We start from the raw sequence: 18,319 nt of genomic DNA, 5'->3' as shown, positions 1-18,319 counted from the left end.
CTCGGTGTTTTGTCCAAGGGTTTTATTCCTAAGCAGCCATCTTGTGGTTGATTAATGCGGTTGTTGGAGCTTTACATTTTCGCCACCAGCTTTTGTATGACTTCTGCACTTTGGTGGACTGAATCGTAGCTGTTTTTGGGAGCTAAGTAGCTACGTATAAAACAGAGTTGTTTTCATGGATTTCTGTGTCCCTCATTTTTTAAAAATGGAATTCTAACCCAGATAATCATAATATGTTTAGAGCATCGGGACACTTGGTTACCTGGTCCGTCACCTGCTTGTCTCTTACACAACCTTCTATATGAATAGTATGGGGTTGTTTTTTTTTTATTAGGTATGATAGATCCAATTTAAATATGACGTATGTCCTGATTTGCAAGGAAAAAGCGTGGAGCTTTATTGAGTTGCAAATGCGGACAGTCTGCTTGGAACATACACCTGTCTGATACGCCTCCCAACGCCATACAAAGTGCTGAACAATACCGTAAGTAGAAGGCATCGGGTATCTGGTTTATGGACCACAGCGGGTATAATATCCATGAGCCGAGAAGTATCTTGAATATCTGCTCTTATGTGGAAGATGTAAAAGAAGACGTGTGCTAACGGATACAGCCTGCTAGAGCCTCACTGATGCCAGTAAGTTGATGTGTAGAACATGGCGGACAAGCATCCATTGGTAACATTGAGCTTTCTCGTGGCTCAAATCCTGCCTCTCTGATTGTGCCGCTAGCCCCTCCATTTTTGGCTACTTGTTCATCTCCACTTCAGCTCTCAGGGCGCGATTCTGTGAACTATTTTATTTTTTACCTTCCGTTCTTGATAAACGAAGACCTTCTTTTGGATGTCAGTCCTGCTTCTATGAAGCAAATCATTTTCTCTCCTGTCTTTCTGCAATTTCACCCAGCATGGCACCCTACCCAAGTCTCATATCTCAAAAATGTAATTCATGCCCTCATGTGAGAGCGGACAGGATAGTTTGGGGAGAGATGTAGTCTCATCTCCTAGGGGTTTATTCAGTAAAGGGCAAGTTACTCAACAAAAGACCTCGATATACATTATGAAGGTCCAACCCTGTTGAATTATGGATGGATTTCCCTTGTTTCAGGAATACTTTCAATTTCTTGTCTAGTGAAAATCTCCGAATATTTGCTTTTAAATAAAGGCTTTTCATTTGGATGATTTTTCAGTGTGATAAAATAGCTACTTAATTTGAAACAATTATTGGCCCTCTTTAACGTATCGGTTTGTCTTACTCTGTCCGTTCTATTTTTGTCAGACCCTTTGAATGTATGGACCGTAAGAAGTGCTGCATAAGAAAAGATAATAATAATGACAGTGATTACCAAACTATAGGTGCAGGCTACAATGCTTTTAGCAAAACTAAACCTGTGGTAGACTATGCTAATAGTCAATTTTCCTTTTAATAAGAATTGCCAAAAAATAGTTACACCCCTCTCACCCCTTCATGCTGTAACTTTTTATTTTAATAAACTGTTCCTCGCTGTTATAAACGGGTGTAATCATTATTATTATTATTTTGGGGGTCGCTGTTGGAAAGTAGTGTTTTGCTTGCATTAATTTTTTATAGCACCATAACCTTCAACCCAGTTGGAGGTGTATCTTGGTTACTACTCTAGGCCTGACCTGCGACATTGCCCCTGCCACCCCTTGCCACTTATCTCAGCGGCCGCTGTCTTCCATGCGGAGTGCCGGTATATGACATCATGTTGCTGTGATGGCTGTGCCACACAATGCTCCATTGTCTATATGGGCCGGTTTCAAGGGCGATATGGGCCAGTGCCCTAGGAGAAGTGGCACAGCAGGGAGTCAGATCACCTGATTACGCGGCAGTGGGGCTGCCCCCCCCCAGACCGCGTTGAGAATGTACCACTGGACCCGGTTCTGATCTACCCTGCACCTATATTAATTGGGATTGGGGGGCTGCTTCTGTCATTGTATGAAAACCATTTTAGCAGGAACTTTCTGCTGGTTGCTATGGTGAATATGCCACTTTTACAACTTTGCGCCAGTATCTGTTTGTTTTATATGAAATCTCCAGCTGTTTCTTAGGGGTGCCCGTGATGGAACTCTAGCCGATAAGGAGTTGATGATTACAGGGCTGGATCGCTGCATCTGTGTCTAATGTGCAATGAATCTGATCCTTGAAGAGCTAATAAATGGGTTCAATGTCTGCCTGATAAAACATATCAAGAAATACTGAAAGCCCGTAATTTGCCTACCCTGACGCAAACTATACAAAGGGCTGACATTCTAATAACATGCACGCTTATCAAGGAGTTTAACAAATGCTGATTACATTGTAGAAAGATCCTTGTGTCCATTGCAAACAAAAGATTGCTTAGAATATAAAGTGAAGCACGAGGAGTGCATAGAACCGGGGCTAGAAAACTACTTAAACGGGGATTTAGTGTAAGTAGTTTAGGATACATTCTTCAACCTGTAGGGGGGGGACTTAACTTTAGGAGAAGCTGCAGCTTAATAACCCCCTCCGTGGTCCTGTGCTCGCTCCACTCATTGGCTGTTTAAAGGGGAATATGCTCATAGGGAGATTCCCCTGTATTTCTGCTATGTGATGGCTGGAGTGTCCTTCAACCCCCGAGTAAAATGCTGTTTGGATCCTAGAGGCCTTAGAATTGAGTTTTGTTAAGACGATACCTCATGTTCCTCCAGTACTCTGTGAAGCTATGATGGATCCTTTAGTTGTATTTTTGTCTTTAATCACTTGCCCTAGTTTTTTGGCTTCTAGGTCGAGGGCATCTTTATAATGCTACCCAAGGTTCTGGAGCAGCAATAGCGCTTCTTTAATGATGTTTCTCCTGTTGCACTGTGTTTTGTGAGTATGTATGACTGCTTTTTCACATTTTGTTTTGGTTGAATAGATTTTTCAGTATTATTCATGATGTGAAAGTATATGTTATATTTATTAAGTATTATATGTGTTGGGTTGTTGAATTGTGAAATTAGTGGTGGATTACTGGAATATATGCACAGTTACCAGCAGATGGCATTTTAGTGCAGTTTCCAAACAAAGACTTCTACGGAGCTGGATTATAGTTTGTTACTGTATAAAACTCTCAATTTTGCCCCATCTGCAGTAACTCCTGCTGGGAACTGCCAGTTCTTCTTGCCCCCACTAATGACACAAAACATGCAACCTTTCTTCAAATGGCTGCAGAAACTCGGGTGCACTTTTTTCCTTCTGTAGGTATTTTTGGATATGAGTATAAGTATTCTTCCAGCTTTAAGTAGCACCAGTCCACCGCATCATCTTTGTAAGCTTTGTCACGTATGCTACATTCTTATTCTCAAACAATATTGATCTTTGATCCCATTATATAGGTTCCAGGACGCTTACTTTTCACCTTTTCCTTCTACACGGACTTTGGGTCAATAACCTCTTGCCTTGGGGTTATACACAATCACCTCTCACGCCTCCCCCAATACCGGACTCATGCCTCCCAATACATAGATACGAGAGATTTCTAATTCACAAAACACAGGCCTCATCTAATACATATGCACAGATATCAGGAACACGCAGACACTTTCGCTAATCCTCATGACCTTTTAGCACAAAACAAGCAAGCAGAGAAAGCGCTGCCTCCTCCCAAACTACAAAATAGTAGAGTGATCTGGCCTCCAGCATCAGTGGAGCTGCTCTCATATAAACATAATCTACAGATAATGCTGCTTGGGGCCACCAGTGGTCCAAGAGGAGGAAAGGGCAATGCGATGGTACACCTCCCTCTATTACCAGTGACCACATGGATGATTTGGTGAGGCTGGACTGGGTGGTGGGGCTGGGGTAGACCTCACCGGCTTATGGAGAGGTATTTATGTAATTAGGTAAGGCATTTAGAAGATGAACGATTTTTTTATATTTTCTGGTGTATCTATACACATTGCTGTGACTTTTAGGGCTGTAGAACCCTGCGATACTCTCATAACTGCCAAACACCCTGAGCTCCTGGAAAAGACGTTCATCAGGGGAGGAAAGCGAGAGACAGATTTTACATAAACATTTTATATATATTATATTTTAGATATATTTTTTTTCTTTCACATATATTAACCGAGAGCATCTGATCAATTTTTTCATTCAGGTCCAACCATCTATCACTCTTTACAGCAGTAGGCTCCACACCCCCGTGACATACAGGAGCTGCCAGCTCTTGCTAACACCTTTCTATACGTCTCTGTATGTCCAGCTCCAGGATATCTGGGAGGCTTCAGAATACCTCCCGGGGTAATTAATGATTCACGCATTAACCACTTCCATGCTGACTCACACGTTGCACAGCTGTTCCAGAAGACTGTCAGAGTGAGCCTGTCCAGGACAGGATGACAAGCCCGGACAAACAGTAGAATATTAACACATGACATCAGAACAGGCTTGGCAGGTGACTTGTGTCACAATTGCCTGGATCCAGCTCTGTAGTGTATGGGTGTATGAAACTGTTTATAATATATATTTATATATATATATACATTCACATAGGAAGAAAACATGAATCATAACCGGATACTAATATTGTCTCCATATCAAGCAAAGGAATTGTTATGTCTGTTTTTCTATTCATATCGCTAGCCTTGCCAGTTTAATCTATATGGGGGAAAACAACTTTTTTTTATACATTATTTTTGTCACTGGATTGCAAAAGGCAACAAACTTACAGTCACGGTCAAGATATTAATGTAACACAATGACATTATAACAAACGTGAACAATTCCGAAGCTGTGATTCTATTAACGTGGGACATGTGATCCTGGGAACCCAAAGGCTCCAGACAGGCTGTCACCCCCCAGTTCCTGCCCATAAGAATGATGATGCAATGTAGTAAAAAAAAATGTAGGGTTAGTAGAAAGTGTAGCCACGAGAGGGGACTATCTTTCCTAGAAGCATTTATCCTTAATCCGAGTTAATCTCTGCTTCCAGTATCTAATCCATCCAAATGATGTATCCAAGCATGTTTACTGCTATGATAGGTGAAGTATGGTGGAAATGCTTTTTTCACATTGTATTATAAGGAAACATTAATCCATTTGAGTGACGATGCTAAATAAGTTCCACAGTGGGGTAAATTTAAGTCTTAAAGACATCATAGTCATGCCATGGATGCTGGTGTTGATGTTTTGGATACTTTGCCTATTGCTGCATTGGAGTAACATTCATCCCATGTAAAAAAGATCAAATGGTGTAACGAGGCCATGTTACTTAGTAGGAGAGACGGAGGTCCAGATGAGGAATATGGTGTATTTATGCCAGTGCAACCCTTAGTGATCATACACCATTGTCTGTACTTGGGAACAGCTCCACCTGCTCCTGGATGAATGATGTCAGTGCTACAGCAGACGCAGATACCCTGTGATCGGAACACCCCACCGTTGACACTGATTGCACTTAGTTCAGCGTGGGTGCGTGAGAATACTAACAGGCCACCCTCTGCTATTAGCGTGTGCCCAAGGACCTAGACTAGCAATCCGATGACCCACGGACATAGCCAAGGTTAGATTGAAAAAAAAAAGTGATTCCAGAGCAAAACTTGGGGTAAGGATGGTCATCACAGTATATTTGTAATAAACAAATTACAAAAGTGGAGTAACAGTAATACATTTAATGGAACACTAATAACAAACATGTTGTTCAGCTTCATTTAACTACGTCTGAAGAAAGGACCTCAATGCCCTCACTCCTTTCGCTAAATATTATCCTTTCAGTTTGCCATTAAAGGTATCATTTTAACTCCATTTTTTTTCATTCTTTCAAAACTATCTTGACACCAGTAAAAAAAAAACCAACAATCTGTGAAATGACCCCATCAGGAGGAATATTTCATATCCCCCAGTATTATCAATATCCTTCTGTAAGTGTATCTATCTATATAAATATATATATATATATATATATATACATATACATAATCTTCATACGTAATTAATCCTACGCACTCCTATATTGACCATATAAACTACACTTCAAATGCAAAATGATTGACTGTAAATCATGAATGGTACATTGTGAGCCGAGCCTCCTTTATCTAATGTGTCAGTTTGTCTTGGTCGGTCGGTCCGTCCTAGTTTTGTCAGGCCCTTTGAATGTATGGAAGAAGCGCTGTGTAAATTATTGGTGCTACATAAATAAAAGGTAATAAGAATTTCCAGGGAAAGTGTGTATGTTGACCTTTATAAAGATCCTATTTTCTGGGTCAAATGAGGTGCATTCCATATAAGAACACGTATTGGGCAAGACCGCCGAACACTTGTTTCTTATTAAGATGGTTTCAAGGAACTGCGTTGGGATGGAAGTTTGCTTTGTTTTGGTTTGTTTCAAGACTCCAGAACAGACACCTTCCCTGTGTAACCGGGGAATCCTGTTGGAAATTGCACAATAATAATAATGATCTGCCTGTTTTGGAGGAATGATTGCGCATGGATTCATTGGAATAAACATCACCCGTGCCAAATCAGTGAACGCTGGTAAGTCTTTAAACAGAATTGGTAGAAATCACCTCATAATATATCTCGACATGTAGTGTCAGACGGTGACTGTCACGTCACCAAATAAAAGCCTAAATAAAATTTGGGTTAATGTGGATTTCTCATTAGAAAAATCTTTGTCTTGGATGCATTTCACCCTAAAGGTTTCATTCAGGAGAAGGAGGTGCGTGCTGGGAATGTCCTACATGGCTCACGTGCTATGGTTTGGGCTTTATTCAGGTGTTGGCAGCAGAATTTACAGGAGAGATGTGGTTTAGCAAGTTGTTCTGCCAAGCAGGTTTGAGCTGGCCCTACATAATACGTAGTTCAATCAGTAAGGTGAAGGACATTTAAACTTTGCTGCCGACTCCCGCTTTACTGAATAGACCCCGATGAATGAGACGTTTTAAAAAAAAATTACAAATTAAAAATCATGCAGCTCTCTTGTGACGTCATTGTAGGCCCAGTGTGGCCTAAAGCATTCCATATTCACCCGATCTGACGCTCCGGATGTGTGGGGTCACTGTCTTTATAATTCTGGAAACACTGCATGAGCTAAAAAAGTGGGTGGAAAGTGGGGCAACGCCGCTCCCGTGGCCGGAGTTTCCTTAAAGTGCCAGGGCCACCTTGTCACCCCCAGTCCGGCCCATCCAGCTCATCAATGCTCTGTTCACCCATTGTACAGGGCTGTGGAATATGATGGCGCTATATAAGACTATAAATAAAAATAATATTAATATTTTAATTCCCCACAAATGCCCATTTTAGTAAATAAACCACTCTGGTTGGCCGTTATATTGCCCCCCCCATTTTAAACTGAAAGAGTTGATGTCCTTTGGTGCTATGACCAATTAGCACCATTTAGCGGGTAAATAGTTACATTTTATTGATTGCCTGTAATGCAGGGGGGGATTAATGCTAGAAATGACAATGAAGGATGACTATGAACATCCTTTCCCCATATGAAAACACAGGCTGTAGACTCGTAGAGTGTAGCTCTACCTGCTCTGGCAGGTCTCGTCTTGATGGGAGTTGGACTCCATCAGCTGGAATGCCTGGCATTGCTAGTTCCCAGTTTGAAATATTACACCGAAGGGACCATTCCATAAGATACATATTTTTTTATTGCTAATAATAAACAGATCACATTGTGTTGTGTTTCGGGTTAAAACTTCCAGAAAATAAATAAGAAACAATTTAGACTTTTTTTCCCATATTAAGGCAAAGGCTAAGTATAGGACACAGACAGGGAAATAACATCAACCGCAATCCTTTCAGAGCATAATTACTGACGGTGCATCTCAGCTTCTCCAGAATTTCATCCTGAAACAAAACTAAAAGTACCTGGATGCACACCGTCCACAGACATGTTAGCCGATTAATGGACAGGATTTACAGATTATGTACGCTTGGGATATTTGCCCCAGGTCACAACAAGCTGGAGGGAGATTTAGGGAGAAAGGGGGAAAAACTTTATCTTTCTGAGGCAAAGCTGAAAAACTAGATTGGTTCCTTTATCATGAATCTGCCTTTTGGAGCATCTGTGAGAGGAGAAAAACCTGATCCTCTAAACTTAATGCTGAGGCAGGTTGAAGCCTGAGGAGCTTCTGAGCTCCCAGGAAGGTCAAACCTGGACTGACCCAACATCTGCTACAACATGTTTTTTCGTTACTTGCCCTGTTCTTACCCGGTCACTTGTCCAGTTAGACATGGCATGGGCCACAGTGGAGCAGGGTGCATGAAGACTCGGTTTTTGGTGTGGGCTGCGTGTTGGCCTCTCAGTCACCTCCCCTTGAAGACATCAGTGGTTCAGAGATGAACCAAGGAGATCCGATCCTCTCTCTGGCTTCTGCTAGAGAGAAAAGATAAGGGCCACATATCCCCAAGGGAGTGTACAGCTCCAGAAAATGAAGATTGAGGACCCGATGACCCATTGAGGCCTTTCTATAGAATGTGGCTCTGCCTTCTTCAGCTAAAAAAGATGGTTTCAATTTGTTTGGATCTCACAGACTGCTCTGAAGAACGAGAGCGAACTGGCATGGAGTGAAGCCGGACTCGTGCCCCAATATATGGTCCTGCTGGGCTTGTCAGGAGATGAGAAGTGCAAGTCAGATCTTGCTATTCCTCCCCATGCAGAGAGTTTCATACCCGCTAACCAGGACTGGCTCTGTGAGTCAGGCCCTTCCACTTGGGTTGTGCGTCCCACCGGATAGCTTTCCCTCAATGAAAGTTTTGACTAAGGATCTATTCTCAACCCTTTTCTTATAACCATCTGGGATAATTTTAGATGTTTTGTTTCCTTCACTTTGCACCATAGAAAGAAGAAGAAATCTGACAGCCGGGACATAATCCCAGTTATCAAGATTAACCCAGTAAATTCTAGACTGTTGGCGGCTATGAATGACTCATGACGGCTTCTTTTAATTCAACCTGAATTCACCTGCAGTGATTGAGACTGCTACCCTCGCTATTAAATCAAGGCTTTTATAATCCCACTGCCGTACGACAGACGACATATACAATTTATTTAATATTGTCACGTATTTCAGATCGCAGGTACGGAATCATCTGTGATTTATACAAGCGGAAAAGAAATTGCACTCAGATTCCACCGTATTCTGTTTGTTGCCGTGGTAAAATAACCAGAACAATCCCCTAACAAACATGACAGAAAAGTGTCAATATTCCCTCTGGCACATTCCCCAGAAAGGTACAATAGTAACTCTGTCCGGGATTTGCCTACAGTGGGATCCTAACATCAGACACTCGAAAATCTAGAAACATATGTTTGTGTTTTAATGTGATTTTAACTCTTTCAGTACCAGAAGGGCCAAAATATTTAATTTGCAACATTTATTTAAAGGGGAACTCGCATCGTTTTTTTCAGTCTACTATCAGATTGAAATATGTTTTAAAAAATATTACATTTTTGTTAGTCTTGCGTAACATAATGTTTTCAGGCAGCTGCATATCGGAGCCCAATCTAGTAGACACTAGACAAACACCCTGACTCCTTATCATACTGTCTGGGCAAATAATAGGATTGCTCAGTCTTAATCACCCAGTTGGACACTCTGACTAATGGATGTCTATGGATGAGCAGACTTCATTAGAATTGCCTTAAGGAATCTGCTCAGTGTGGTGTCAGCCAAAATATCACGTGACTGACAACAATAGCTGCCTCCCGGCAGAAAAGGGAGTTTCTTGGAACAAAATGAAATGAAATCAGGTTTTGTGAGCACTGAAGCGACATTCCTGTATACATTATTACACCTATAGAGAATAGGTATACAGAGTGATACCTGCACACACACTTAATTATGTTGGGACTTCCATGCAGTGTGTGTGGGGGGTAATTGTGTGGGTGTTCCCAGCACTGCCACAGGGTGTGTGTTAAACGTCCCACGGGAGGGAGTGACAGCCACACGCTCTCTGCTTAGGGGTGAAAGTGACAGACAGCAGTCGGGTATCAGAGAGTTAAAGAGATAAGAGCAGGTGGGGGCTCAGCAGAGAGCCCTGGCTGGTAGGGCATGATCTATAGGGAGACACCTATAGGATATAGGAGCACAGGGAGCCTGATCTATTGGGAGACATCCTATAGGAGCACAGGGAGCCTGATCTATAGGGAGATATCCCATAGGATATAGGAGCACAGGGAGCCTGATCTATAGAGAGACATCCCATAGGATATAGGAGCACAGGGAGCCTGATCTATAGGGAGATATCCCATAGGATATAGGAGCACAGGGAGCCTGATCTATAGAGAGACATATCATAGGATATAGGAGCACAGCGGTCCGATGGGAGAGAATGCAGCAGCCGTCCCAGGGCAGCTGTATAAAGGCATAGGGCACGGACAGACTGACAGCCCGGTGGCGGAGAGGGACAGACCGACATGGCTGTGAGCACCAGCACTGCACCCGGATACCAGGTAAGGAGGGAGGGGGCAGAGGGTAGCGATCAGCTGCTGACAGAGCACCCGGTACCTGCAGGGTCAGCAGAATCACGGCGGAGGGAGCAGGGCGCTGGGGGACCCGGAGCTGGGGGACCCGGAGCTGGTGGGATTTGGGTTATTGATTTAGCCGAAGAGCTGCTGGATGTCTGCACCGATAGAACGCTGGGGTGTTTGCTGCGGGGGGGGGGCAGGGATGTACACTTTAGGGCAAGGGTGTAGACTATTGAGAAATGAGAACGTTGCAGAATATATTTGTTGAACTCTTTTTGCGCACGAAGCAACTTTAAAGTTCTGTATTCACGTATATTCACGATCCTCCTCCGAGACCGTGCAGGAGCTGAGACCTCTCCATGTCAGCACAGGTGGTTTTATTAAAATGATTGCTCCACCTGGGCTCTGACTTTGAATCAGGTACTTTAGATGGTGATTTGTGGTCTGATTGCCCATACATAAGTCCTAAAGTAGACAAAAGATGCTGTTTTTGGTAAAATCACCCCTGGTGTCAGGTGACACCTGCATAATAATTTGGTATTCCTCTAGAAGACTGGGTTGCAATCTGTCCATTCTATTTCACTTTATTGAAAGTATATGTATGAATTATGGTAACATATAACCAGAATCTCCTATTGCTTAAAACATGACCTTTTGGGTTACACACCCAAAATTGATTTTGAGGTTGGGTCATATGGGGTTTGGAGTTACTGAAGGTCTAGTTTTATTCAAAGATACCATATTGGACTTTAAAGGTGGCTACCTATTCTATGTGTCGCAGGACAACTTTGGCCAGCGTAGCGGGCGATGAACCAAATAGTGTTGTGTATCATTCCTGCCTACTCTATAGACCCTTACAGTGTGTAGAATACATAGGTGTCTGCATTTAAGTGGTCACAATGGCCTCATTGACAGTAATGATGCGTGGCTAGGTGTTGATCTAGGATGGTTATGATGTTTCAATGGGATGTTAGATTCAGGGCAGGTTTCAGGGGCTTTTAAGTAGTAAGGAGGGGTTTGTCCTATATGGTGGGAGAGCTGGTTGGGACATGTTGGGGAATCTGCCTTGGGATTCCTGAGCTACCTTATCAAGATTTTGATCCATTCAAACTGGAACAGCCACATTGCTCAAAATGAATCCTTGGTTTAAAAGATTGAACGACATGTTTTCCGACCTGCCATCGCTAGCGGCCTCTTTGTCATGCATGTCCGCAAGGCATAACCTAACAAGATCCAACGCATGCTGCTTAAATTCTTATAATTTAATTATTCAGTGGAGAATACAAACCCTCAATGTATATTTTTTTTTAAACCATTCCTTGTTAAAGGAGCCATTTGGTTACCCTACAATAGAACCCTCAGGTCCTGTTCTGTCATAACTACCCAGCCTGGTTTTTCCACCATGTGAAAGGTTTTTTCTTTTTCGCTTATGGGGAAAAACAATTCTAACAGAACATTCCCAACATCCCGTCTCCGAATACAGAGTGCAGATTGTGCACTCCAGAAGAAAGTTCATGGCCATACTTTTGCCTGTTAATAAATGTTAAATTTTCCTTTTAACCTTTGTCTTTGGGCTGTTGAATTCCATGATCTGTATTAAGGTGTGTGTGTGTTTTGTGCACCCATAGTTGTTGTGGCAGTGGGATAAATACACCCACTAGTGAATTGTCTGCGGGTTGCATCAATAATTAAATTTGACTGCATTAACAATACATTATAAAGAACCAACCCAGGTGACATTTTCCTGTATGAAAGCCTGATATGACCCTGCATAATGCATAGATAATATGCTGAGATGTGTTTTCTCATCTCCCAGCAACTTATGGAGGCAGTTCACATGTTGATACTGCTGTGCAGAGGTTGAACAGGCTACTTGCCAGCGGCAACATGCAGCCCGGGGGAGACAAGTCCATCCAAGTGGCGTAGTAATAAAAAGCCCAAAACACATTCAGTAGACAATGCGCTCGATACTACCCATTTATGGAAAACAAATGCAATGAAAACCCATAAACTAACACAGGATGAAGTCACCATGTAAATCATACCTAAAATCCTCGTTACCCTGCTGGCCATATGTGGAATTGCAAGTAAAGCCATAGTTTGTGGTAATTCTAGTTTGTGGTATCGATACAGTTTTATGTAAAATAAGTTATTTTCTCATGGCACCTTTTATGCACTTTTAGCAACTTCTATGACCGTGTTGTTTTTTTACGATGGGCACTGGGCATCACATTTGCTCCACTTATCCCTGTTTTATAAATATAAGCATTTCGAACTCTTCTCTTCCTCTTGGGGAGCTCTATTCCTGTCCCCCTTTTCTGCATTATAGAGGAAGCAGATGGTTAGGAATACAATGAGAACCACAAACCTATGCTTCTCTAAATACAAATTACACGAACCAATTTACCTAAAAAGCATAGAATGTTTTGTGTTAATAACTTTATAAATGTTGCCAAGATTGGAAAATGCCAGGGGCAATAAAAGCAGCTCCACCAAGGGCCTATTAGATTCTTAAAGGAGCCATACTTTGTATTGGGTGTGTATGTGTTGTTATACTAGGGGCACGTATATGGGACTCCAGCGAGGGGTTAAAGGTTTTTCTGCTGTTTTCATTGTTCTTATAATTTCCTCTTTTTCTTGCTTTCCATTTCCGAGCTGCTATTGTGGATGAAGACAATATAGGGTTTGCATTCAATGCGGTTTCTCACTTCCCTCATGATTTCCTCACAATATATATATATATATATCTCTCACACCCACCCTTTAAGTGCTGTTGGAGCAGCTGAAAGTGATGTGAGTTGTTGCCGAACAACAATTTGCTTTCCTAAAGATGTCCTCCGATCCTGATATTTCTAGGGAGAGACCGCCCACATATGGAAATATAATAGGTGGAGACCCCTCACCTTGGCCTTAAATAGCAGATGTTGGTAACCTGTGGTGTGCAGTGCCGAAGGCCATAGAGATGTATAGGACCTAGGCTCTGGATGGGGCCAGGGGCCCACACTGGTGTATGTACAGTACCTCCCAACATCCCTACCTACTGATGCATCCCAGGTGTCCATATTTAGGAAGGGCAGTCCCTTCTTTTTCTCTTTTCCTCCCTAATATCCCTCTTGTAAGAGTGCTTGGTAGACATAATAGTGTATATCCAGCCTTACAAACATCAGAAAATGTATATTAAAGCACTTAACTTACACCATTTAATATTTCTTCTCCGCTGATAAAAACCTGCCCCTATCCATGGCTCCAATCAAAATTGGGGCCCTGGAGCAATTAGACAAAAAAGGACCCCTCTTGCTCTCCGTCCCAATAGGCACCTACCAGATCCGCTGCTTGCCTCCCGCATGTCCTCCATAGGTAGTCCTTTATGCTCCCTCACTGACACTACCCACCGGGGAGTCATCCTGTTAGCCCTGTGGCCGGTAGCTCCTGGCATGCAGTGTCAGTGAGGGAGATACAGGCCGCAGTACTTGCTATATCCTGAATGGGCCCCTCAGAATCCTGGCCCCTGGAGCAATTATTCACGTGCTCTGCTGTTAATTCGGCCCTGTTTACTGTCCCTATGGGGCCCGCTAAAGAACAATTCACATTAAAGTACTACGTTCCAACGAAAACCTTTCCCGTTGAAATGAATGGAAGCTCTTTCAATGCATGGCCATGGGGGTCTGAACAGTGATTCATGTGAAAAGAAATTCCCTTTACGAGGTTGGTTATGTAAACAAGATCGCTGCTGCCTATATTTGGAAACATTATTCCAGTATAATAAGGTTTATATACAAAATAGAATAATGGTAACTCATCTTCGGTCCAGTTTATTTTTATTTTTGGGGGTAATAAAGCATGCTGTGAAAGTAATTTACAGGAGCTGGTTCGCATGTCTGCAGAAGGAAGAGGAGAGGTTAACTAGAAAATATTGTAAAAAAATATATTGCTTAAATAATGTATAGATTTTGCTATGACCAGCAACTGGGCCGGCTTTCCATGTATGTACATGTGCTGTTTGGTATCGAATTGTCTCTTTATGTGACTCTGGGATTACCGTAATTAAATATGTATTCTCTGAAATTCAAAAATGGGGGAGACCCCACTTACCTGAGGTAGAAGCTGCAGCCCTGCAGCTGTCTTCCTACTCCATGGTCCGATTCTTGCCACTGATTGGCTGCTTGAAGCCCTGTAGGAGTGGCATATCACATGCATGGACATGTATTTGGCCAAACACACCTAATGCATAGAAAACACCTGGGGGAAAGGGGGCAAATGCATATTGGGGAATGCTACAGAATCCCCCATCGCATTTGCAAGGGGGACAACATAAACATGCAACGGGACCATGCAGCTATTGGATACATTAAGGTGCATATGATGGCTAGAGTCCCTTTAAAATGTATGGGGCATGTCAGGTTAGTGGTATGTAATGTAAAATATGTGGGCCAATGCTCTGTAGTTCTGATTGCCTTCTTATTCTGCTCTACAGACAGATGCATTAACGATCTCTGAGAGAGGGGTAGAAGCCCCCAGTCTGCCTGGATCCCATGACGGCTGGACATGGATATCCCCAATATACCCGACCAACAGCACTACCAGCACTACCAGCACCGTTGAGCCTGGGCCCCGTAGTGGACTGATACCAGGTAGAAGATTTTTTATATCTCCTGATGCCTACCATTCGTTCTGCTTAATGATTACTTTTCAGATTCCTTTCCTGTCTTCAAAATGACTTCCTCTTTCCTGCCTTGGCTGATAAGAGCCTTCATTCCATATGGTTTGCTTCCTAATCACCCTTTCCGAGCCAGGGGTGGACAACGCGTAAAATGATGCCGTGCTTGTGATCCTAAATAAGTGCCTCAATTTACTTAACTCTGTTACCACGCCTATTCCACTTAATCCCAAAGCTTTGTACTTTTAAAAAAAGGTAACTTTTTTAAATGTAATAAAAAAAAAAAAAAAAACCACCCTTAGGAGCAACTGTATTCACTTTTTGAAATTGCATTGCATATATATAATACCTTTTTATTTCTATAGCGCCAACAATTTCCGCTGTGTGTCTTACAGTCCATACATTTAAAGGGTCTGACAAAACTGGAACTGGACAGACTAACCGATAGATTAGTCCAAGAGGGCCCGGTTTGCGAGACAGTGAGGGATTGCAAACACGCTTGGGATAGACAAGATGCTGAATATAAGAAAACACAGGCAGACTAGATGGGCCAAATGGTACTTGTCTGCCATCGGACATTGTTTCTATGTATCCTTGGAAATGAATCAAAGTGAATATGCTCTTCTGAAAGGTCCACTTGTAATGCTTTAGGTACTTGGTAAGAAAACACCCATTTGGAAATGTTCTGCCTAAATAAGGAAGGTTGTTTTCAGGAGTACACAAAATGAAACCACTTTGTGATGCTGTCACCTAGACGATTACATTACATCAAGTCTATGACTGTCCTCCTCAGGTCTTAATCTCCTCTTTTGTCTACTTTTTGTCTTTCCAGGTCTGATAGCAGCCACCATCTTCATTGTGTTCTTACTGTGCCTGTATGCAATACTCTGGAAATGTATGGTTTCACAATCCCACAGGTGAGCTCGGGCCCAGAATGGCTGTTGGGCAAACTGGAAAAGGCTCCTTGGGCTGATTCCAGATGACGTTCTCTATGTACTTATATCGGTGGTAACGCAAGAAACCCATTCTTTAGATTGTGACCCTCAGCTGGATGCATGCAAAAGTGTTAAGAGCCCAGCAGATATGTTATTTTATCAGCCGCTGGCCTTAAAGTGGCATCAATTGAAATCCCCAGTCCAACCCCGGTGAGGGGTTTCTATTAGCCCAGGCCCTGGAACAGTTGGAATAATTGTGTTTGTATGTAATCCTTATATAGTTTTCCTGACTTGAACCCACAGGCATGCAAAACGTCACCAGAGGAAACGCAGCACCAGGAGCTCACTTCCTCATAAGTCTTTCTGTGCCGTGTGATATGTTCGCTGGCACAGCACTACCCCGTGAAGAAATCTACGGACTTCGGAGATCGGTCCTCCGCTGCCTTAGTATCAATCGCAATGCCCCAGGCTGTCACACCCAGGACTATCTATTCCATGTCATGGCTCGACGCTTCCTATACACCAAAAATGAACACTTTGTAGCATTAGCTTGTTTTTTTTTTTTTTTTTTTTTGACCTTCCAGAATATGATGGGTATTTATTTTTTTTAGCTTCATGGACACTTTACAGAGCGTGGAATTCGTTAGAAGTAAAATGCACCTTTTATCCATTCTGCAGAGTGTTGCTATCATGTAAATAAAGACTTGATTTGCGTCAAAGGCTGTGATTACAAGATTCCTACTTGGTATAGGCAATAACAACGCATAAAAGGGAGAAAAGAATTATGCAAAACAGTCAGTTTGTCTCCAGTGAGTTCCCACGTTTTGTTTAAGGAGGAAGATCTAAAAAAGAAGCGAATGGACAATCAATCAGTTGTGGCCGAGTTGGTTTTTGGAACAAAATATCAAATTATTAAAGTTTGGCAGATTTTCCAAGAATGGCCGACAGTCAATGTCAGTAGGAGAGCTCCCTCTTATGGGGGAGTGGCTTTGTGGAGGGGTGGGGCCCTAGACAACCTTAGTGGGGGTGGCCAATGGGTGGCAGAGACCCCAGGTAAGCAGGGCTACAGCCAGAGTCTCTGAGTCAAGCCACAGGAGTTCCATGGTCCATCTTATTAAGTTGGATTGACATCATCATCATCATCTTGTAGCGGTGATATGTTAAGGTATAGGCTTTTTTTCTCTCCAAACCTGAAAGTCTCAATAATATGTATAGGAAACATAAATGTATATATTGTGTAAATAAAATACATCATTTTGTCTTGTAAAAAGCCGTACATAATAAAGGGACTGACAAATTAGACCGGCTAGTAGGTTTGTGAAACTGGAAGATCACAGGAAATAAACATACAACTTTTCTACTGCATTGGTCCTATGTCTTAAAACTTAGACTTGCACCGACATATGCTTTAGACCATAATAATTCTCAAATTCACAGTAAATTCACGAGTACCTTTTATAGGGGAACTGTCACATTCTAGAAGACTGAATTCATACACCGATATACAGCTACCGATCACGTGTTCATTACTTTACCAATGCTACTTTGTTTGTGTGTGTGTGTGTATGTGTGTAAGATCCCATTTTGTTGTTGGATCAGAATTGAAATAGCAGCATTGCTTTACAACATTTGTGACAATAGTTCTACAAAAACTGCACAGCTGTGAAAAAGCAAAACAAAACTCTTCCATTAAAAACACAGGCACAGTCAGCAAAAACAGCACATGTCGAGACCGGGAAGCTTGTCTTGTGCTGACGGTAGAATTCCAGTTTTCGTGGAAGGATCGTGGGAAATGAAGAAATATTTAATGTGGGCAGATGTGATGGCGGAGCTGGGCAACATAAATCTGAATAACTTCAAAATTGGTATGTTGAAACATGAATACATGGTGTCAAGATCAGGTCTCGTTTTATCTTTAATGTGGCAGTTCCCCTTTGCACCAATGGGTGACATCTGTTAGGAAACATGACTTCCTATAAACCGTGTCCGCTGTGCATACCTTCCCACTCTCAGGGAGCTTTGAGTCTCAAGGTGAAAGGCAGATTATCAAGATCACAGTCCAGGGCTGATTCCGTCATATGCTGCTGCGATCTAATGGTATCTGAGCTTCCCAAATAGTTCCCCCTAGTATTTTGCAGTTGAAACCCCTGCATGACTTAACTGAAAATATCTTTACTTACTGGCACGGTTTTCATAAGGACAACCAGGGGCGGGCTGTCACCTTCTGGCAAGGGGGTACATACAGTTGAATGGCCCCTTGGCTTCTGCCCACAGTAACCAAC

Source organism: Spea bombifrons, chromosome 4 (assembly GCF_027358695.1).
Source record: "Spea bombifrons isolate aSpeBom1 chromosome 4, aSpeBom1.2.pri, whole genome shotgun sequence".
NCBI lineage: Eukaryota > Metazoa > Chordata > Amphibia > Anura > Pelobatidae > Spea > Spea bombifrons.
This window is presented reverse-complemented; position numbering follows the sequence as displayed.